This window comes from Theropithecus gelada, chromosome 12 (assembly GCF_003255815.1).
Source record: "Theropithecus gelada isolate Dixy chromosome 12, Tgel_1.0, whole genome shotgun sequence".
Lineage (NCBI taxonomy): Eukaryota > Metazoa > Chordata > Mammalia > Primates > Cercopithecidae > Theropithecus > Theropithecus gelada.
In genome coordinates this window covers 34772120-34794987 of record NC_037680.1, presented here as the reverse complement: position 1 = coordinate 34794987, position 22868 = coordinate 34772120, and the positions used below count along the sequence as shown (strand labels likewise).

Here is a 22868-nt window from a genome sequence, read left to right as displayed (position 1 = left end):
AATAAGATCCATATCCTCAGCACTAGGTCCTACATAAATATTTTTGAATGGATAAGTGAATGAATTACTCAATGGTTTCCATTTATTTTTATAGAATCAGGAACATAATTAGTCATAAATGAAAATTTGTTGAACACTTTGTGAATTGTTGCCTAATGTGCATCATCATTTCATCTGTTCTGAATGTCTATTTATGGCCTTTAAAATGAGGTTTATATTTTATTGAAATTATAGTATAGACAATTTTAGATAAACTCTCACTGTGAGGTCAGATTATTATTTCTTTATTATTTTTATGTATTTCAAAAGCCTTTATTCATTTTTGGTCAGAGAAAAGGACAATCTCAAGGTCAACTTTTCACTTAATTATACATTTGAACTTACAGGATTCACTGCCCTAGATACTATACCTACTGACAACACAAAATGAGCTCCCTCCTAGTCCCTAAAGTTGCATGTTGAAAGAATAAGCAGAGTCCCTTGCAATAGCCAACACTGGTACTTATCCTAGGTATAAGGTGAAATAGAAAAACAGAAGCAAAAACGGCCAAGAGCATCATAACTTGATAGCCCGACAAGTACAAATATCACTGGAACAAATAAAGTTGTAGACACTGAATTTTTTTTAAAAGGCAAGTTCATAAGCATAAAAAACTTAAACTGGTTGCGCAAGATTAACTACTCTGCATGTGGACACGTGTGCCAATCCCAGTAGTTAACCTGGAGACAAACATCCTTAAATCCAATTAACTATACTGAATGCAAAATTCAAAGTTTGTGTTTACGCAGGTCTTCTAAAACCTAAATATGAAATTATTTCTTTTCAATGCACCGGGAAAATCTACTGTAATGACACGAGTCAGGCACACTTGGATCAACATTACCATACCTAAGACTTGTCTTTTCCACTATTCCTTCCAACGTCTGAATATGCAAATGCTTACCTACTCGAATTTATTCACTAACTACATTAAAATGATATTTACTATCATGACTTTTTCTAAACTCACATGGCATTTGCAGTTAACTGTAATACAGCTTCCTCAGAATGCCCAAATAGAAAATATTTTGTTCGGTGTTGTGATGGCTGTGACATAACACTAACAGAATATAACTAAATTAGTTACTCTGCCACTACTTCAAATTTTAATTGAACTTTTGATCATACTTTAATGGATAATCTCATACCTATCTGTGAAATTCCTTGTGTTATAATTACTTTCAATACTTTAAACTATAGCTCCTACCACAGTTTTACAGTGTTCTTTTCTATATTTATTTAGATTTTTACTAAGAGAATTAACATCATGGTGTTATGATTATAATTGCATATAAAGCTTTTTCTAGCAGACCACTGATTAGCTCTAAAGTCAAAGAAGTAATTAGCAATTCAAAAATGGCTTTCCAGAGACAAGAACAAAGCAAAAGGAGCTACTAACAATCATTATGTTACAATCCAGAGGACAAATTGTCTACTAGAAAGCTTCCAGTGATCACAACACTGTGACTTTGTCTCAGGAAAGTGTCTTCAGATATCCAGAGGGGAAAGAACATCATCCAAAGATGTGGTGGAAACTTCAGTTAACACAGAGATGAAGCCTTAAGAGCATGGAATATATCTACATATTGGGAAACAGGGTGACACTGTGGCTGGCTATTTATAAAGGACCACAGTTTATCCCTATGGATCACTTCTCCCTGCAAAACAAACTGTGCCTTAATTATTACTTATTTAAAATTATATTTTTATGGAGCTATGCAGTACCTGACACAGAAAAATAATCATATAAGGAAGCATTTATTTGAGGTTTAATATAAAATCATACAAATAAAATGTGTGTAAACACAAATCCACATTGAGTCATAACATAAATAGCAAAGGACAAAGTAAAAACAAAGAACATGAATTGGCAGCTATATACAGTTGGACACAATTGTGTCTTGTACACTAGAAAGTGTTTTACAAAATAATCATCTGAGATCAACAAAAGACCAATCTTCAATGCCATCCTGCAAGATGGGTTATTTTAGCATCTCCTCCTGTTTTCTCCAATGTCCTCCTTTAGTATGACTGATAACTGTTTTGGTGATTGCCACCCCCTGGAGATGCCTTGCGATAAGTGCTCTTTTGGCCACTATAGTCTGCATATACCTGTGCATAGTCATGGTTCCTGTAGTTATACCCAGCATGATCATATCTGCCATAGCCACTACAGTTTTGATCACCCCATAGGCACAATTGTAATTCCCATATCCAAGATCATAGTAGTCACTAGATCATTGATTCCAGTTATGTCCTGACCTTGGTCACGACCCCCTAGGGCCCCCTCATTCACTGGTTGCAGCACTTGTTCTTCCTTTTGGTTTTGGTGTTGCAACTTCCATACCTCTTTGGGTTGTGCACCTTTGATTTCACACTTCCCAGAACCAATTTGATAATAATATGCTGTCTAACCATTTCTTTACTGGCTCTTCATCTGTATATGTGAGAAAACAAAATCTTCTTTATTTGTTTTTGTATCCATGGGAATTTCACTATTTTCAAACTTCGCAAAGCCTCCAATATATTCTTTAATTTGTTTTACAGAAGTATCTGGGCTCAATCCACCTGAAAAACCCTTTTGGCAGGATTTTTCCCTTTTTTTTTTAACATTATTATACTTTAAGTGCTAGGGTACATGTGCACAACGTGCAGGTTTGTTACATATGTATACATGTACCATGTAGGTGTGCTGCACATATTAACTCATCATTTACATTAGGTATATCTCCTAATGCTATCCCTCCCCCCTCTCCCGATCCTATGACAGGCCCCAGTGTGTGATGTTCCCCTTCCTGTGTCGAAGTGTTTTCATTGTTCAATTCCCAGCTATGAGTGAGAACATGTGGTGCTTGGTTTTCTGTCCTTGCGATAGTTTGCTGAGAATTATGGTTACCAGCTTCATCCATGTCCCTACAAAGGACATGAACTCATCCTTTTTTATGGCTGCATAGTATTCCATGGTGCATATGTGCCACATTTTCTTAATCCAGTCTGTCACTGATGGACATTTGGGTTGGTTCCAAGTCTTCGCTATTGTGAATAGTGCTGCAATAAACATACGTGTGCATGTGTCTTTATAGTAGCATGATTTATAATCCTTTGGGTATATACCCAGTAATGGGATGGCTGGGTCAAATGATATTTCTTGTTCTAGATCCTTAAGGAATCACCACACTGTCTTCCACAATGGTTGAACTAGTTTACAGTCCTACCAACAGTGTAAAAGTGTTCCTATTTCTCCATATCCTCTCCAGCCCCTGTTTTTTCCTGACTTTTTAATGATCACCATTCTGATTGGTGTGAGATGGTATCTCATTGTGGTTTTGATTTGCATTTCTCTGATGACCAGTGATGATGATTATTTTTTCATGTGTCTGTTGTCTGCATAAATGTCTTATTTTGAGAAGCGTCTGTTCATATCCTTTGCCCACTTTTTGATGGGGTTGTTTGATTTTTTTCTTGTAAATTTGTTTAAGTTCTTTGTAGATTCTGGATATTAGTCCTTTGTCAGATGGGTACACTGCAAAACTTTTCTCCCATTCTGTAGGTTGCTTGTTCACTCTGATGGTAGTTTCTTTGATGTGTACAAGCTCTTTAGTTTAATTAGATCCCATTTGTCAATTTTGGCTTTTGTTGCCGTTGCTTTTGGTGTTTTAGACATGAAGTTCTTGCCCATGCCTATGTCCTGAATGGTATTGCCTAGGTTTTCTTCTAGGGTTTTTATGGTTTTAGGTCTAACATTTAAGTCTTTAATCCATCTTGAATTAATTTTTGTATAAGGTGTAAGGAAGGGATCCAGTTTCGGCTTTCTACATATGGCTAGCCAGTTTTCCCAGTACCATTTATTAAACAGGGAATCCTTTCCCCATTTCTTGTTTTTGTCAGGTTTGTCAAAGATCAGATGGTTTTAGATGTGTGGTATTATTTTTGAGGGCTCTGTTCTGTTCCATTGACCTATATGTCTGTTTTGGTACCAGTACCATGCTGTTTTGGTTTCTGTAGCCTTGTAGTATAGTTTGAAGTCAGGTAGCGTGATGCCTCCAGCTATGTTCTTTTGGCTTAGGATTGTCTTGGCAATGTGGGGTGTTTTTTTGGTTGCATATGAACTTTAAAGGAGTTTTTTCCAATTCTGTGAAGAAAGTCATTGGTAGCTTGATGGGGATGGCATTGAATCTATCAATTACTTTGGGCAGTATGGCCATTTTCACTATATTGATTCTTCCTATTCATGAGCATGGAATGTTCTTCCACTTGTTTGTGTCCTCTTTTATTTTGTTGAGCAGTGGTTTGTAGTTTTCCTTGAAGAGGTCCTGCACATCCCTTGAAAGTTGGATTCCTAGGTATTTTTTCTATTTGAAGCAATTTTGAATGGGAGTTCACTCATGATTTGGCTCTCTGTTTGTCTCTTATTAGTGTATAGGAATGTCTGTGATTTTTTCCACATTGATTTTGTATCCTGAGACTGTGCTGAAGTTGCTTATCAACTTAAGGAGATTTTGGGCTGAGACAATGGGGTTTTCTAAATATATAATCATGTCATCTGCAAACAGGGACAATTTGACTTCCTCTTTTCCTAATTGAATACCCTTTATTTCTTTCTCCTGCCTGACTTCCCTGGCCAGAGCTTCCAACACTATGTTGAATAGGAGTGGTGAGAGAGGGCATCCCTGTCTTGTGGCAGTTTTCAAAGGGAATGCTTCCAGTTTTTGCCCATTCAGTATGATATTGGCTGTGGGTTTTTCATAAATAGCTCTTATTATTTTGAGATACGTCCCATTAATACCTAACTTATTGAGAATTTTCAGCATGAAGGGTTGTCTTTGGTTCTGTTTATGTAATGGATTACGTTTATTGATTTGTGTATGTTGAACCAGCCTTGCATCCCAGGGATGAAGCCCACTTGATCATGGTGGATAAGTTTTGTGATGTGCTGCTGGATTTGGTTTGCCAGTATTTTATTGAGAATTTTTGCATCAATATTCGTCAGGGATATTGGTCTAAATTTCTCTTTTTTTGTGTGTGTCTCTGCCAGGCTTTGGTATCAGGATGATGCTGGCCTCATAAAATGAATTAGGGAGGATTCCCTCTTTTTCTATCGAGTGGAATAGTTTCAGAAGGAAGGGTACCAGCTCCTCCTTGTACCTCTGGTAGAATTTGACTGTGAATCCGTCTGGTCATGGACTTTTTTTGGTTGGTAGGCTATTAATTATTGCCTCAATTTCAGAGCCTGTTATTGGCCTATTCAAGCATTCAACTTCTTCCTGGTTTAGACTTGGGAGGGTGTATGTGTCCAGGCATTTATGCATTTCTTCTAGATTTTCTAGTTTATTTGCATAGAGGTGTTTATAGTATTCTCTGATGGTAGTTTATATTTATGTGGATCAGTGGTGATAACCCCTTTATCATTTTTATTATGTCTATTTGATTCTCCTCCCTTTTCTTCTTTATTCGTCTTGGTAGCAGTCTATCAATTTTGTTGATCTTTTCAAAAAACCAGCTCCTGGATTCATTGATTTTTTGAAAGGTTTTTTTTGTGTCTCTATCTCCTTCAGTTCTGCTCTGATCTTAGTTATTTCTTGCCTTCTGCTAGCTTCTGAATGTGTTTGCTCTTGCTTCTCTAGTGCTTTTAATTGTGATGTTAGGGTGTCAATTTTAGATCTTTCCTACTTTATCTTGTGGGAATTTAGTGCTATAAATTTCCCTCTACACACTGCTTTAAATGTGTCGCAGAGATTCTGGTATGTTGTATCTTTGTTCTCATTAGTTTCAAAGAGCATCTTTATTTCTGCCTTCATTTCATTATGTACCCAGTAGTCATTTAGGAGCAGGTTGTTCAGTTTCCATATAGTTGAGTGGTTTTGAGGGAGTTTCTAATCCTGAGTTCTAGTTTGATTGCACTGTGGTCTGAGAGACAGTTTGTTATAATTTCTGTTCTTGTACATTTGCTGAGGAGTGCTTTACTTCCAACTATGTGATCAATTTTGGAATGAGTGTGATGTGGTGCTAAGAAGAATGTATATTCTGTTGATTTGGGGTGGAGAGTTCTGTAGATGTCTATTAGGTCTGCTTGGTGTGAAGCTGAGTTCAATTCCTGGATATCTTTGTTAACTTTCTCTCTCGTTGATCTGTCTAATGTTGACAGTGAGGTGTTAAAGCCTCCCATTATTATTGTGTGGGAGTCTAGGTCTCTTTGTAGGTCTCTCAGGACTTGCTTTATTAATCTGGGTGCTCCTGTATTGGGTGCATATATGTTTAGTATAGTTAGCTCTTCTTGTTGAATTGATCCCTTTACCATTATGTGATGGCCTTCTTTGTCTCTTTTGATCTTTGTTGGTTTAACGTCTGTTTTATCACAGACTAGGATTGCAACCCCTGCTTTTTTTGTTTTGCACTTGTTTGGTAGATCTTCCTCCATCCCTTTATTTTGAGCTTATGTGTGTCTCTGCATGTGAGATGGGTCTCCTGAATGTGGCACACTGATGGATCTTGATGCTTTATCCAATGTGCTAGTCTGTGTCTTTTAATTGGAGCATTTAGCCCGTTTACATTTAAGGTTAATATTGTTGTGTGAATTTGATCCTGTCATTATGATGTTAGCTGGTCATTTTGCTCATTAGTTGATGCAGTTTCTTCTTAGCATTGATGATCTTTACAATTTGGCATGTTTTTGCAGTGGGTGGTAACGGTTGTTCCTTTCCATGTTTAGTGCTTCTTTCAGGAGCTCTTGTAAGGCAGGCCTGGTGGTGACAAAATCTCTCAGCATTTGCTTATCTATAAAGGATTTTATTTCTCCTTCACTTATGAAGCTTAGTTTGGCTGGATATGAAATTCTGGGTTGAAAATACTTTTCTTCAAGGATGTTGAATATTGGCCCCCACTCTCTTCTGGCTTGTAGAGTTTCTGTCGAGAGATCCACTCTTAGTCTGATAGGCTTCCCTTTGTGGGTAACCTGACCTTTTTCTGTCTGCCCTTAACATTTTTTCAACTTTGGTGAATCTGACAATTATGTGTCTTGGAGTTGCTCTTCTCAAGGAGTATCTTTGTGGCATGCTCTGTATTTCCTGAATTTGAATGTTGGCCCACCTTGCCAGGCTGGGGAAATTCTCCTGGATAGTATCCTGAAAAGTGTTTTCCAACTTGGTTCCATTTTCCCTGTCACTTTCAGGTACACCAATCAGATGTAAATTTGGTCTTTTCACATAGTCCCATATTTCTTGGAGGCTTTGTTTGTTTCCTTTTACTCTTTTTTCTCTAAACTTCTCTTCTCGCTTCATTTCATTCATTTGATCTTCAATCGCTGATACCCTTTCTTCCAGTTGATCAAATTTGCTACTGAAGCTTGTGCATTCATCACATAGTTCTTGTGCCATGATTTTCAGCTCCATCAGGTAATTTAAGGACTTCTCTATACTGGTTATTCTAGTTATCCTTCCATCTAATCTTTTTTCAAGGTTTTTAGCTTCTTTGCAATGGGTTCAAACATCCTCCTTTAGCTCAGAGAAGTTTGATTGTCTGAAGCCTTCTTCTCTCAACTCGTCAAAGTCATTCTCCGTCCTGCTTTGTTCCATTGCTGGTGAGGAGCTGCGTTCCTTTGGAGGGGGAGAGGTGCTCTGACTTTTAGAATTTTCAGCTTTTCTGCTCCGGTTTCTCCCCATTTTTGTGGTTTTATCTACCTTTGGTCTTTGTTGATGGTGACGTACAGATGACGTTTTGGTGTGGATGTCCTTTCTGTTTGTTAGTTTTCCTTCTAACAGTCAGGACCCTCAGCTACAGGTCTGTTGGAGTTTTCTGGAGGTCCACTCCAGACCCTGTTTGCCTGGGTATCACCAGCGGAGGCTGTAGAACAGTGCATATGCAGAACAGCAAATGTTGCTGCCTGATCCTTCCTCTGGAAGCTTCATCTCAGAGGGCCACCCGGCCGTGTGAGGTGTCAGTCGGTCCCTATCGGGGCTCGTCAGACAGTAGGTGCAGGACAGTGGGTGCAGCCCACTGAGCGAGAGCCGAAGCAGGGCGAGGCATCACCTCACCTGGGAAGCACAAGGGGTCAGGGAATTCCCTTTCCTAGCCAAGGGAAGCTGTGACAGACCTGGAAAATCAGGTCACTCCCCCCAAGTACTGCACTTTTCCAATGGTCTTAGGAAACGGCACACCAGGAGATTATATGCTGCACCTGGCTTGGAGGGTCCCACGCCCATGGAGCCTCACTCATTGCTAGCACAGCAGTCTGAGATGGAACTGCAAGGCGGCAGCAAGGCTGTGGGAGGGGCGCCCGCCATTGCTGAGGCTTGAGTAAGTAAACAAAGCAGCTGGGAAGCTGGAACTGGGTGGAGCCCACCTCAGCTCAAGGACAGCTGCCTGCTTCTGTAGACTCCAACCTCTGGGGGCAGAGCATAGCTGAACAAAAGGCAGCAGAATTCTGCAGACTTAAATGTCCCTGTCTGACAGCTTGAAAGAGAGTAGTGGTGGTTCCCCCAGCATGGAGATTCTTTCCCTTTTAAAGCTTTGGTCGTCTTGGAGTCTATCAATTTGCCATCCAGTTTGTGTTCTTTCAGTTCCAAAGCATTATCAACACTAGCAGTGTCTCTGAAAAGCACAAATCCAAATCCCTTTATCTCCCAGTGATTGGATCTGTTTTAATTGTGCAGTCTACAACTTCCCCAAATTGAGATAAGTATTCAGTCACATCTTTTTTGCTTTTATCCCAGCTCAAACCTCCAATACACATTTTACTATCATTTTGCTGATTCTTGCTTGCATTGATCTTGGGTCCCTCTGTGAATTCTGTTGCTGTATTTGTTCGTGTCCTCCATAGTGGAGGAGTTATCAGCAGAGAGGTGCTGGCATGCAGTCTGGGTTGCTGCAGTAGTGGTGGCAGAGCAACTATTTCTGTATCTAATGTGGTTAAAAGATTCACCTCCTGGTTCCAGTTTTTCTTTCTAGGAGTGGGACAATTTTTCTTTCTAGTGGGGGGAAAGGCCTACTTTCAAAATATTTCAGCTTTCAACTGTATAGATTGTATATTTTCACAAAGGGGATGGTTATCCAGTTTCTAATGAGGGAAATGGGCTTGTAGAGGTAGTTCTGACATCTATCTCCTTTCACATACATACTCCTGATCACCATAGACTTAAGTGGTCAATGTATTTTTATTGTTTGGCTTAGCTGCCTTTTATTATCTCATATGTTCCTAGCTCTATGTTTAGTGCTTTAGAGTGTTACTAATCTCCAAAATAAGCATACAAACATTACTAATCCTATTTTACAAGTTAAAAAATTGAGAGCCAGAAAAAATAAGCAAATTGTTCAAAGCTATAGTTAGTAAGTGGCAAGGCCAGTATCTCTGAAGCACCAAAAGCGATATATACCCTTTCTACTACTTTTTCACGAGCTAATTCCTGGTTTTATCATGGAAAATTGAGAGTTGACTTCACATTTGGCTGTTTCCTGGTCTTTGTGACATAAAATTCAATTCTAAAAAAAGGTTTTTTAAAACTTCTATGACTCATTCTTAATATAACCTTTCCATAGTAATTAAATTTTCATAGAGCTATTTGATGACTTTTTAAAATTAGGCATCATGATTTTTAATTCTTTGGAAGTCAGTAGAATTATTTTGATGCTTGCTTGTTTCCAAATATTAAAAGCTGAGTAATTTAAGCCTGTGAGCTCAATTAGTTAGAACATGATCTTGGTATTGATCATCATACAATTCTATTGATGTCCCACAGAAAAAACCCAGTCCAAAGCTAAACATAATGCTACTCCTGGCACACATTTGGGTTATTATCTTCTCTAATTATGAAATACAGCATGGAAAGCCAACTGTATTTCTGCTTCTATATCACCCTAAAAAATGGAATGGGGGTGATTTTTATACTTTCTTTCACTCTTCTAAAAGTTGCAATTTTGTTTTCTGTTAGCATGCACATATTGATTCACTCATTTGTTCATTAAAACATGTTTATTGTATACTTTCTAAATGCCAGGCATTATTCTAAGAGATATATGATAAACAAGACAGAAAACATGTTTGCCCCGTAGAGCTTCTGTTCTAGTGGGGAAAGACAGACAAGTAACCAAAAAAAAAAAAAAAAGAAAAAAAATAGTGATAATTGTTTGTAAGATGATATAACAGAGTGCTCTGAAAAAAGCAGTTGGGGATTGGGGATGTTATTTTGGGCAGGATTGTCACATATTGTCACATAAGATCTTCTGGTAGATGTGACTTTTGAACCAAGACCTGAACTATGAGAAGGAACTAGCCATTTGGGAACTACTTCCCAAACAAATGCAACAGACTTGGAGGCAGAAATGAACTTGGGAGGTACCAGGAACAGAAAGAAGGTGTTACTAGCATAGTTTTTAAGGCTGGAAGAGGAGGCAGAGGCCAGACCTTCAGGATTTAAAATAAATTTAATTTTTCCATCAGTTTCTTCTGAAATGACATTACTGATATTATTATACTGGCCTTAGAGTTAGTTTTGCCTTCTTGATACTGTTATGCCAGAGAGAAAATAATATATTATCATAAAATTTTAGAATGGAAAGATTTCTTAGAAATTACCTAGTCCAACCCCTTCATTTTAGAGATATGGCAATTTGAGCCCAGAAAAGTTAAGTGACTTGTAGGAGGTTAATCAGCAAGGCTAGGTAAGCTAGGATTTGAGCCCAGGCTTTAGTATTAGAGGGTGCGATGTTCTTTCCATAAAACTAATTTAAAAAGGAAAACACTCAAGGGATTTTTAAATTTATGGTGTTTTTATGGCTCTCTTATTACCTATTTGATTTTTTTAAAAAAATAAATTACTATAATTTAACCAGTATTTAAATATAGTTGTTTTAGATTTGAACTATGCATATTGTAAAAAAATCATTTGCCAAAGTTTTATAAGAGCAGAATGATGCAAAAATTGGCTTAGTATCCATCTTTTAATTGCCTTTAATTGTACCACCTGCTGAGATTCTTAACTTGGTGTCTTTATACCTCGGGGGATCCACAAATGGGCTTCAGGGTTCCATTAACCCTTTGAAAAAATGTACAATGTTTTACACACCTGTGATTATCCTCTGAGGAATAGACAACAAGACAGAATTACACAAGCTTAATTTATAGGGGAGTGCATGTGGAGGGCAAAAGAGAGGGAGGAGGAATAGAAGGCAAGAGCCTTGAGACCACAAGGCAGGTCTGGCATCTGTGAAAGGAGAGAGGGGAAGGAGGATTTGGTCGGAGGCATCAGACTGCAGTATAGTTCTAAGAAAGTCTCATCCAAGCTAATGTGGAGTCCCCAAGCCAAATTTGCTTATTGGAAGCATCCTATATTGGACAGAAAGGTACAGGTACCATTACCTCTTCCATGCTTAGTTATTGGCTCCAAGCAGCCCTAGGGCAAGTGCTGTGAGCAGTCATGAATCCAAGGGGTAGTAGCTGGGGCTGTCTATCAACTCAGCTCCTGGAAGGAGTTCTATGAAGGATATCTGAGTGGTACACTTCCAGGGCCACCACAGTATGTTTATTTGCACTCCTTTGAGGGAACTATCTGTGGCTGTTGTTACATTTACAAAGTGTTTGGGTTCCAAAGAAAGTTCAGAACAACTGACTATTCAGACACCTTGATATAGTTTGGATTTGTGTCCCTGCCCAAATCTCATGTTGAATTGTAATCCCCAGTGTTGGAGGAGGGAACTGGTAAAAAGTGACTGGGTCATGAGGGTGGAATTCCCTTTTGCTGTTCTTATGATATCGAGTGAGTTCTGACGATATCTGGTTGTTTAAAAGTGTATAGCACCTCTCCCTTTGCTCTCTTCCTCCTGCCCCAGCCATTTAGAATGTGTCTGCCTCCTCTTCTGCCATGATTGTAAGTTTCTTAAGGCCTACCTAGCCGTGCTTCCTGTACAGCCTGCAGAACCATGAGCCAATTAAACCTCTTTTCTGTATAATTACTCAGTATCAAGTAGTTCTTTATAGCAATGTGAGACTGGGCAAATACAGAAAATTGGTATTGAGAAGTGGGGCATTGCTATAAAGATACCTGAAAATGTGGAAGTGACTTTGAAACTGGGTAAAGACAGAGAGGTTGGAAGACTGCAGAGGGCTCAGAAAAAGATAGAAAGATGAGGAAAAGCTTGGAATTTCATAGAGACTTGTTAAATTGTTGTGCCCAAAATGCTGATAGTAATATATGGACAATGAGGCTGATGTGGTCTCAGATGGAGATGAGGAACTTATTGGGAACTGGAGCAAAGGTCACTATTGTTAGGCTTTCGCAAAGACAGACAGCATTGTGCCCCAGCTCTAAGGATCTGTGGAACTTTGAACTTGAGAGAGAGAATTTAGGGTATCTGGCAGAAGAAATTTCTAAGCAGCAAAGCATTCAAGATGTGGCCTGGCTTCTTCTAACAGGATATACTCATATGTGTGAGCAGAGATGATCTGAAACTGGAACTTCAAGCTGGCTGCAGAAATTTGCCTAAGTAAGGAGCCAAATGTTAATAGCCAAGAAAATAGGGAGAATGCCTTCAAGTCATTTCAGAGACCTCATGGCAGCCCCTCCCATCACAGCCCTGGAGGCCTAAAAGGGAAGAATGGTTTCCTGGGCTGAGCCCAGGGCCCTGCTGCCCTGTGTAGCCTTGGGACACTGCTGCCTGTGTCCCAGCCCCTCCAGCCCCAGCCATGGCTAAAAGGATCCCAGCTATGTCTCAGGCCACTCCTCCAGGGGGTGTAAGCTACAAGCCTTGAAACTTCCATGTGGTGTTAAGCCTGCAGGTGCACAGAGGACAAAAGCTGAAGCTTGGGAGCCTATGCTTAGATTTCAGAGGATGTATGGAAAATCCTGGATGTGCAGGCAGAAGTCTGCTGAATGGGTGGAGCCCTCATGGAGAACCTCCACTAGGACAGTGCAGAGGGGAAATGTGGAGATGGAGCCCCTACAAAGAGTCCCCATTGGGGCACTGCATAGTGGAGCTGTGAGAATAGGGCCATCATCCTCCCGACATCAGTATGGCCTGAATGTGAGACATGGAGTCAAAAGAGGTTATTTTAGAGCTTTAAGATTTAGTGACTGCCCTGCTGGGCTTTGGACTTGTACAGGGCTTGTAGTTCCTTTCTTCTGGCAGATTTCTCTCTCTTGGAAAGGGAGTAATGCCTATACCCCCATTGTATTTTGGGAGTAAATAATTTGTTTTAGATTTTACAGGCTTATAGGTGGAAGGGACTTGCCTTGTCTCAGATGAGACTTTGGAATGTGTGGACTTTTGAGTTAATGCTGAAATAAGACTTGGGGGACTGTTGAGAAGGGATGATTGTATTTTGCAATTTGAGAAGGACATGAGATTTGGGAGGGGCCAGGGGAGAATGTTATGGTTTGGATTTGTACCCCTGACCAAATCTCATGTTGAATTGTAATCCCTAATGTTAGAGGAGGGGTCGAGTGGGAGGTGATTGGATCAAGGGGGTGCACTTACCCCTTGCTGTTCTCATGATAGTGAGTGAGTTCTTATGAGATCTGATTGTTTAAAAGTGTATAGCACCTCACCCTTCACTCTCTTCCTCCTGCTCCAGCCATGTAGAATGTGTCTGCTTCCCCTTTGCCTTCTGCCATGATTATAAGTTTCCTGAGGCCTCCCTAGCCATGCCTCCTGTACAGCCTGCAAAACCATGAGCCAATTAAGCTTCTTTTTTTTTAAATGAATTACGAAGTCTCAGGCAGTTCTCTGTAGCAATGTGAGAATGGACAAATATACACTTAAATAGTTAAATTATGGCCCCAAACTATGGACTCAAATTTATCACCTTGAGTTTGGTAAGTAATACATACCAAATTATTGCTAATTGTGATACTGTTGCCATTATCTCTTTATGGGTGACAGAGACATTTATACTTTTTACATTCATATCTATCTCAATGAAAGCAAGGAGTGTCAGACTACTGGCTCTAGGTTTATACCACAGGGTATGGATGTACCTATTTTTCCTTAGGAGAAATGCTAAAGTTTCAGATCATGGATGATGGAAACCAAATTTCTGGATTAATGTCATCATTCTGGCACTGACTGACTGCTTGACTATAGCAAATTACTTCATCCCTCTGTCTTACATTTCTCATTTCTAACATTGCACATAATCATAATAGTGTCTGCCTTCTGGAATTGTGGGAAGGATTCAATGAGATGATTTCCAGAAAGCTCTTCATATTGTGCCTAGCACACGTTATTCTTATGGTGATAGGCTATTGGGCATTGGGCATTGCAGTTTGCCCCACTTGAGCAAATTCAGCACTCTAAAATGTGAACTTTGGGAGTGAATGAATGGATTAAGCTCTAATCCTATGTGATCCTACAAGCTGCAGAAAGATCCTATGAAAACTTGGCTCTTCTAACATATTTGAAAACATTTTTAGTAAAACAGTAGTGTTTCTGGTTTGGTAAGATTTGAGGAGATACTTAATTTTTTCTTTGGGCTTATTTGTATTTTTAATTATAAAATTATGCATTATTTGTATAATTAAACATTTTAGATTTTATGCCTATTTAACACATCTGTTTTTAAAGCAAGTTAGAGCTATAAAGATGATTTTACATAGAAGTGGATTATTTCGTAATATATTACTATTACTGTTGTTGCACATATGTTTTAAAAGTTTTCAGATTTCCCCTAGAGAGCTTGACCTTTATTGATGTATCACTTTCTGTTTGGGTGACACTGCCTTTTCTCCTTTAACAACTTCCTTGATTTATCTCAGTCTGTTTTTTCTGTAATTCCTTTTAAATTTCCTATCTTCTTGGTATAGCTACTTTTCACTATTTCTGGTATAAATATTTTAGTAAGGCAGATATGATAAAAATTTGAAATATTAAATAAGCACTCACAAGTTATTTAGTCCAGTGGTAGCAAATTACAGCCCAAGGAACAAATCTGGCCAGCAGCCTATTTTTGTTATTAGAACCATGCTTTTAAAATTACACATTGGCTATACAGCTCTCATGCTACACAACTGAGTTGAATAGTTACAACAGAGACTGAATGACAAGCAAAGAAGAAAATATTTACTGTCTGTCCTTCTACAGAAAAAGTTTGCAAACACCTGATTTAGTTTCCTCAAAAAAAAAAAAAGGCAAGAGAAAAAAATGTTCTAGAGCAAGATACTTCTTTGAGGGTAGGAACTGTGTCTTACTCATCACTTTATCCTTAGTAGCTAACCTACAGCCAGGCTTATTTATATGAGATAATAATCAAATATTTGTGGAACTGAGTTGACTATGGCTTTACTTTACATTAATTTAAAAAATTAAATGGCTTAAATTAAAAAGAGATTTCCTCCCAGTATGTTTTTATTAAAATGGCACTGTAGAGTAAACTAGCTGGGATAGCCCACTGAAGTGACCATTATAAATAATCTCTCTGGGGTGATTTGTAATACACTGGACAAACATTCCTTTTGTGAAAAAAAAAAAAAAACCAAAACTATTAGTTTAATGGGATAATATGTTTGAGAGAGACTGCTTGACCACCTTCTGCTTCTTTTAACATTTTGCTTTTTATACTAAGCCTCCTTTATAATTTCTTAATACTTTAGGGATGAAAACTCATCAAATTACTAAACTCAAATGCATTTTTTACAAATATTTTCTGTAAGTTTATTTTAGCACCTTGTTTGGAAAAATTGTTGAGGTAGTAAAACTTTTGTATGTGGCTACATGTGAATTACAAAATTAATTTTTAACACTTATATTGCTATAAAGGTCAAAATGTTTTAAACAATTATAATTTATTAATCATTTGTATTATGCAGAATTTCACAAAGTAACAAACCTAGCATTAGGTGGATAATTGCTATGTTAAAATTGTTAAAATTGGGACATAGATTTCTTTTTTTCTGTTTGTAATCCATTTGTTTTTGTTTGATAAACAAGGACATCAATTATTAATAACTTTGGCAGTTTTCCATAAAGTGCTTCCTATTGATAGAAATAATCTGAGATATTTCTTTCAAAAAATTCCTATGCCTCTCTCTTTTAAATTCTGATTCAGTATTTGTGGGCTGGAACTGGGGAATTTTCATCTTTAGAATACAAGCACTCTGAGTTATTCACATCATGAGAGGAGTTTAGGAAATGTTGATATAAAGAATACCTTCATGGGAGTGATGTCACCAAGATGACAGACTAGGAGTCCATTCCTCATCTCCTTCAAAAACAATGACTTACTATCCACAGATGAAAATAGCTCTAGGAGAGTTTTAGAGTACAATTTAAAAGCTACAGCAACCCAAGGAACACAACAACTGGGGATAGGCACATAGAAAAGCACCGGAAACAATTTATCTGTGTTATCCCATCACTTAGGCCACCACAACTCAGTGCCAAAAAGTTTCCTTGGCTGAAACTTCCTGATGTAGTGGAAAAGGAAAGCAGGAGGACCCCAGTAATCGTCACCATCAGAGACCCTTCAGCTTTTCAGCCAAGGATCCCTACAGCTTTTGTCAGTAAAACCCCAGTTGACAGAGCTGCACAGAGCCCACACCACTGCACCACCCCAAGCCAGAACTGCCTCTGTGACCCTTGGAGCTGGAGCCACTGCACTACTCCCAGCGCCAACACTGATGCACACCTATGCCCCTGACCTGATTCCACTGTGCACTCATGCACCCAGCACTGCTGCACATCCCACCCAGTTAGTACCCTTGCAGACACTCACAGGTGAAGGCCTCTCCCCACCGAAGCCAGATCATAAAGTATAGAAGAAGTAACTCCTTCAAATGCACAGACACCAACACAAGACTATAAGGAATGTGAAAAATCAGGAAACATGATACCATCAAAGGAAAACAATAAATTTTTAGTAATTGACCCCAAAGAAATGGGGATCTACAAATTGCCTGACAAAAGATTTAAAATAATTTGTTTAAAAAAGCTTGATGTGCAACAGGAGAACACAATTAGACAACTTAATGAAATTAGTAAAACAATACATAAACAAAATGAGTTCAACAAAGGAATAGAAATAACAATGAAGAACGAAACAAATTCTAGAGTGCTTTCCGGTGCTTTTCTATGTGCGTATCCCCAGTTGTTGTGCTCCTTGGGTTACTGTAGCTTTTAAATGTACTCTAAAGCTCTCCTAGAGCTATTTTCATCTGTGGATAGTAAGTCATTGTTTTTGAAGGACATGAGGAATGGGACTCCTACTCTGTCATCTTGGTGACATCACTCCCATGAAGGTATTCTTTAAATCAACATTTCCTAAACTCTTCTCATGATGTGAATAACTCAGTGCTTGTATTCTAAAGATGAAAATTCCCCAGTTCCAGCCCACAAATACTGAATCAGAGTTTAAGAGAGAGAGGCATAGGAATTTTTTGAAAGAAATATCTCAGATTATTTCTATCAATAGGAAGCACTTTATGGAAAATTGCCAAAGTTGTTAATAATGGAATGAATGAAATGCAATAGTTTCTACAGCAAACTCAATCAAGCAGAAGAAACAATCAGGGAATTTAAATACAAGTTACTTGAAGTTATTTAGTCAGAGAAGGAAAAGAAAAAAGAATGAGAAAGAGTGAAAGAAGCCTTCAGAATTTATGGTACATTTTCAAGTGAACCAATATACAAATTATCAGAGTCATAGGGAAGGAGAAGAGAGAGAAAGAATAAGGCAAAAAGCTTACTTAAAGAAATAATGACTGAAAACTTCCCAAGTCTGGGATAGGAAATAGATGTCCAGATTTTAGAAACCCAAAGGACTCCAAATAGCTTGAACATAAAGAGGTCTACTCTGAGGCACATTATAATTGTAAAAAGTCAAAGACAGACAATTTTGAATGCAAACAGAAAAGGAATCACATATAAGAGAATTCCATAAGTATACCAGTAGACTTCTTAGCAGAAACCTTGCAGCTCAGAGAAAAGTGGGATGGTATATTCAAAGTACTAAAAGAAAAAAAATTGCAAACCAAGATGATACCTTGCAAAACTATCCTTTAAAAATAAAGGAGTAGTTAGAGTAGTTCTCAGACAGACAAAAACTGAGGGGTTTGTCATCACTAGATTTTCTTTTTTTTTTTTTTTCCTGTTTTTTTTTTTTTATTATTATACTTTAAGTTCTAGGGTACATGTGCACAATGTGCAGGTTTGTTACATATATATACATGTGCCATGTTGGTGTGCTATACCCATTAACTCATCATTTACATTAGGTCATCACTAGATTTTCCTTTGAAAAATGCTTAAGGGAATTCTTCAATTTCAAACAAAAATATGCTAAACAGCCACATAAAAGCATATGAAAGCATAAATCTCACTAATAAAGATAAATATATAGACAACAAATAATTTAACATGATAATGGTGGTGTAAATTTTAACCCTAATATTGAAGTTAAAAGACAAAATATTTGTTAATGGATACACAATACAAAAAGAAGTAAACTCTGACTGTAAGAACACACTGTGTGTATGTGAGGGGTGATAAAAGTATAGAGATTTTATATGTGATTGAAGTTGTTATCAACTTAAAATAAATGAATACAAGATATTTTTTGCAATTCTCAAGGTAACTACAAAGAAAAAACCTATAATTGATACACAAAAGATAAGAGAGAAGGATCAAACCAAATTACTATAAAAATCATCTTGTAACAAAAAAAGACATCAAGAAAGCAAGAAAGGTAGAGAGGCAACTGCAAAACAGACAGAAAGCAACTAACAAAATGACAATAGTTCTCACTTACCAATAATTACATTAAATATAAATGGATTAAACTTTCTAATAAATGGCTGAATGGATTAAAACCAAGATCTAGCAATATCCTGTCTCCAAGAGACTTACTTTGTTCTTAAGCTTACACATAGGTTGAAAATGAAAGGTTGGAAGAAAATATTCCATGCAAATAGTAACTGAAGAAGAGTGGGGGTGGCTACACTTATGTTAGACAAAATAGACTTTAAATCAAAAACTGTTCTAGAGGAGGTCATTGTATTAGTCTGTTTTCACGCTGCTGATAAAGACATACCTAAGACTAGGGAAAAAATAATTTTAATGGACTCACAGTTTCATGTGGCTGGGGATGCCTCACAATCATGGCAGAAGGTGAAAGGCACGTCTTACATGGTGGTGGCAACAGAAAATGAGAGCCAAGTGAAAAGGATTTCTTATAAAACCATCAGATCTTGTGAGACTTATTCACTACCACAAGAACAGTATGTTGGAAACTGCCCCCACAATTCACTTATCTCCCACCGGGTCCCTCCCACAATACATGGGAATTACAGGAGTACAATTCAAGATGAGATTTGGGTGGGGACACAGAGCCAAACCATATCATTCTGCCCCTGGCTCTTCCAAATCTCATGTCCTCACATTTAACAGCCGATCGTGGTCGGGCACAGTGGCTTACGCCTGTAATCCCAGCACTTTGGGAGGCCGAGGCGAGTGGATCACGAGGTCAGGATATCGAGACCATCCTGGCTAACACAGTGAAACCCCATCTCCACTAAAAAATACGAAATAGTAGCCGGGTGTGGTGGCGGGCACCTGTAGTCCCAGCTACTCGGGAGGCTGAGGCATGAGAATGGCGAGAACCTGGGAGGTGGAGCTTGCAGTGAGCTGAGATTGCATCACTGCACTCCAGCCTGGGCGACAGAGCAAGACTCTGTCTCAAAAAAAAAAAAAAAAAAATCGTGCCTTCCCAACAGTCCCCCAAAGTCTTAACTCATTTCAGCATTAACTCAAAAGTCCACAGTTCAAAGTCTTATCTGAGAAAAGGCAAATCCCTTCCACCTGTGAGCCTGTAAAATCAAAAGCAAGTTAGTTACTTCCTAGATACAATGGGGGTACAAGCATTGGATAAATACAGCCATTTCAAATAGGAGAAATTGGCTGAAACAAAGGGGCTACAGGCCCCATGCAAGTCCGAAATCCAGCGGGGCAGTCAAATCTTAAAGCTCCAAAATGATCTCCTTTGAGTCTATGTCTCACATCCAGGTCACCCCGATGCAAGAGGTAGGTTCCAATGACCTTGGGCAGCTCCACCCCTATGGCTTTGCAGGGTGTAGCCCCCCTTCTGGCTGCTTTCATGGGCTGTCATTGAGTGTCTGTTGCTATTCCAGGCTTATGGTACAAGCTGTCAGTGGATCTACCATTCTAGGGTCTGGAGGATGGTAGCCCTTTTCTCACAGCTCCACTAGTCGGTTCCCCAGTAGGAACTCTGTGTGGGGGTTCTGACTCCACATTTCCCTTCTGCACTGCTCTAGCAGAGGTTCTCTATGACAAGGGATACATAACCAGAAAAAAATTATATATATGTGTGTGTGTGCGTGTGTGTGTGTGTATATATATGTATATATATTTCAAACAACTCAACTCACTAGCAAAAGTACAAATAATCCTATGAAAAAATGGGCAAAAATCTGTATAGACATTTCTCAAAAGAAGACACATAAATGGCTAACAAGTATTTGATAAGTTGCTCAACTTTAATAATTATTTGGAAAATGCAGATCTAAACTACAATGAATTATTACCTCACACCAGTTAGAATGGCTATTATCAGAAAGTTGGTGAGGATGTGGAGAAAACAGAACCCTGGACATTATTGGTGGGGATGTAAATTGGTACAGCTATTATGGAAAACAGTAGGTAGTTACCTCAGAAAGTTAAAAACAGAACCACGTGATGATCCAGCAATCCCACTTATGGGTATATATTCAAAGGAAATGAAATCAGTTAACTGCAATATTATTCAGATAGCCCAGATATGGAAACAACCTAAATGTCCATCAATGGATGAATGCATAAAGAAAATGTGGTATATATGTGTGTGTATATATACGTGTGTGTGTGTGTGTGTGTGAACATTATCCTTAAAAAAGAAAGACACCCTGTCATTTGTGACTACATGGATGACACTGTAGGACATTACGCTAAGTGAAATAAGCCAGGTACAGAAAGACAAATAAAACAAATGCTTCATGATCTCACTTATATGTGGAATTTAAAATAGTCAGACTCATAGAATTAGAGTGTAGAATGGTGCTTGCCAGGGGCTGGTGGAAGAGGAAATGGGGAAATATTGGTCAAAGGGTACCAAGTTTCAGTTATGCAAGATGAATAAATTCTGGAGATCTAACATACAGCAATGTGACTATAGTTAATAATACTGTATTGTATATTTGAAATTTGCTAAAAGGGTATATATTAAGTGTTCTCACCACAGAAAAGAAAAAAGAAAATGGTTATGTGAGGTGATAGATATATTAATTACATTGTGGTACACATTGTATATATATATCAAAAGATTCAGTTGTATACCTTAAATATTTATAATTTTGTCAACTATACTCCAATAAAGTTCATATTTTCTTAATCATATATAAAGTGTTTTGAAGGAAACTTGAAAGACTTACTTGGATCCATAGTATACTCCCACCAATGAATGGACCATTTTTATATTTATTCAAAGAATTTAGTGTTTGTACTTAAAATAGGCTAAATATTAGATAATTTTATCAGTACTTAGAGTAAGTTTCTTTTAATATTTTAGTAACTGACTCTCCTTCAATATCTTAACCTTATTTGGGTCACAGATTCCCTCTGAGAAGTTGATGAAATCTGTGTAATCTCTCCCCAGGAAAATTAACACATGCAAATTTTGCATATAATTACAAGGCTTCTACAAACCCAGACATACAACAGTGGATTCCAGCCATGAACCAGTTTAAGGTCTATTCTTCAGTTAGGACCCACATTATTTTTAATTTTGCTCTATGCTAAGTATCTTAGACTTGCCCTTAACTTTTTTTTCTTGCCGGATGCTATATTGCCAAAATTTAATAACTGGTCCAGGGTTCTGGCTGAATATACCTCTCTTTCCAGTTAAATATGACATATGTTACCATTGTACTTCTTTTCCTTAATATGTCAATTTTTAAAATCTCATGTATTGTGGTACAACTCCAGTTTTGGAGAAGCTATAAGAGTAAGAAGTTGACAATTTATTGGGGGAATAATAGAGGGAAAAATACCTTGAGATAGGGTGACTCCTAATAGACTCCTGATCGTGCAATCCAAGAAGGGAGATGCCTGGGGGAAGGAGGTAAGGTGACCAGAAGCTAGCCACAAAAAGCCTAGTGCATACTGGAATCAAAGGGATGAGTTCAGAGAGCTGGCAGCATATGCCCTTGGTCCCTCCCTAGTTTTAGAAATGAGAATTCAGGGAGGAATGAAAACAGCTTGGGTGGCAGATGGCTGCAGAGAAAACTGTTTCAACCCAAATTTGAGGATTGTATCAAAAAGCCCAGGCAGAAATAGTTTTATTTTCTTCAAGGTCTTAGAGTTGACATCCGGGGGTAGAAAGAGAAATACTGAGTGGGGAAGAAATGGGAGTAGAGGGGAAAAAAGAGAGAGACAGAGGGAGAGAGAAGCGCAGGAAAGAAGCCACACTTGTATTAATCTATACAAAAGTAGTCTAATTGATTATCTCATGGAAATGTAAAGTGCCAGGCTGAGCATGGTGGCTCACACCTGTAATCCCTGCACTTTGGGAGGCAGTGGTGGGAGACTCACTGGAGCTCAGGAGTTTAAGACCAGCATGGGCAACATGGCAAAACCCTGTCTCTACAGGTAATACAAAAATTAGCCAAGCATGGTTGTGCCCACCTCTAGTCCCAGCTACTCAGGAGGCTGAGGTGGGAGGATCACCTGAGTCTGGGAGGTCGAGGTTACAGTGAGATGTGATCATGCCACTTCACTCCAGCCTGGGCAACAGGGAGACCCTGCCTCAAAAAAAAAAAAAAAAAAAAAAAAAAAAAAAAAAAAAAAAAAAAAAAAAAAA

The 22868-nt window shown here is 38.3% G+C and overlaps 1 protein-coding gene and 1 pseudogene across 3 annotated transcripts in view; one reads left to right on the top strand and one right to left on the bottom strand.

Annotated features, from left to right (window-relative positions):
• CCDC148 (coiled-coil domain containing 148) overlaps nucleotides 1-22868 on the top strand; it is a 280255-nt gene that overhangs the window by 22736 nt on the left and 234651 nt on the right. The gene's annotated exons all lie outside the window — the stretch shown is intronic.
• On the bottom strand, nucleotides 2034-8898 carry LOC112636177 (annotated as a pseudogene).